Raw genomic sequence first — 1,735 nt, 5'->3', positions numbered from 1 at the left:
TGAGTATCTGGGTCATATGTATACTGTGAACGTATGAGTATCGTGGGTAATATTTATACTATGAACGTATGAGTATCTGGGTCATATGTATACTATGAACGTATGAGTATCTGGGTCATATTTATACTATGAACGTATGTTTGAGTGTGGTATTTGTATGTCCACTGAAAGTATTGAGGGTGTGTGTTTTGCCTTTGGTCAATCTGATGGCCGCTCTCAGTAACGATACGTTTTTATTTATGTATAAATATGGATTGTTTATTAGATTGTTTTATGTAATTGTATGAATACGATATATCCTTGGGTGCACTTTTATATGTCAAATGTGTTGTTTATAGGGTTATCTCCTGTATATGTGATGTAAAGTACAATTATAAGTGTCGTGGTCTGCGTGCGTGTGCGCATGTGTGTGCGCATGCCCTCTGTTTTGACACCTATATACCACTGACGCAGAACCATCATATCTATATAGGTTTTGTGTACGAGACTCTTCAATCACATACGCCATGACAAGCACTTTCGACTGAGTTTTTGTTGACAACGTAGATTTCTGTTCAGGTCTATAGGATGGTTTGTTCACCGTGAGATATGTGGTATTTATATCTGTGGAAGTGCATTCCTATCATAAAACGGCTCACAATTAAATATATGTGTACTACAGATTTGTCGTTTTGTTATAAACAAATACTTCTACAAACCAATAATACTTTGAAATGACTAGTGGCATATAAAGCTGCGAAAATAAAGTCTGCACCGCAGGTCTTGTGCTATGCTTTCGCATAGTAGTTACACTTGCGCCGTGCTTTCAGTATGTGACATTTGTAGCACAACTGACTGGTACACTGAATTGTGGCGCGTCATATTAATATACTCAAATCTCGGGTAAGTTACTTATCGTAGGTTATTTGCTACACTTATGACAGCGTAATGTGTTAACACCTCAGATGGATGTTTTTAGGAGTATATGCAATGCTTGCAACATGTCTATGTACTTCTATCTCAGGCGAGCACCCTACATTGGCACATAATGTACTCCCCTCACCATTACATGCTTATATCTTATTGGTAAATATAGTGGCATAATATGTACATGCAAGTTGTTTATAAACTTACATCTCAGATAAGTACCATATGGTGACATAAGATGCTAACGGCATGTTTTAATACTTAAATTTCCAGGTTGCTACTTTTATACTTCAAGCATGTTTGCATACCTTTGTCTCAGGTGGATAGTGACATATACTGTATTTACGGTATGTTTACATAATTACATCTAAGATAGATACCTTATAGCGACATATAATTGACTTACATGTTTACACCATTTACGTTTCAGGTGGATACCCGAGGAATGGTGCTGGCTCCAGGGTTTTACGAAAACGTTCGCGATGTCAGGTGAGGCGTACTGTTCAGGCCAATGTTCTCTTCACGAGCGTTACTCGCTTGTGGGTGTGGGTGTTAGGTAGTGGTCGATAGCCTGGCGAGTTGATGTGTACTCGGATTCTTCACTTCGACCCAATATTGTGTGGTGTGGTGTCAACGTTTTGGTTATTTACGGCCTTTGAAATTTGAGTTTCGGGGTTTTGGGGCACAGAGGCTTAATATAGCCAAAATGAGTAGGAAGACTTGAACTGAACATATGCAGAGTTTTCTCGAGATTTTCTTTGCCTTTTGGAATGGGTTAGAGGGCCACAGATGGTTCATGCATGAACGCATATACCTTTATCTCTAGCTA

The sequence above is a fragment of the Sphaeroforma arctica genome (assembly GCF_001186125.1).
Source record: "Sphaeroforma arctica JP610 unplaced genomic scaffold supercont1.147, whole genome shotgun sequence".
Taxonomy (NCBI): Eukaryota; class Ichthyosporea; order Ichthyophonida; genus Sphaeroforma; species Sphaeroforma arctica.
The sequence above is the reverse complement of the archived record's forward strand: the minus strand, read 5'-3'. Positions refer to the sequence as shown.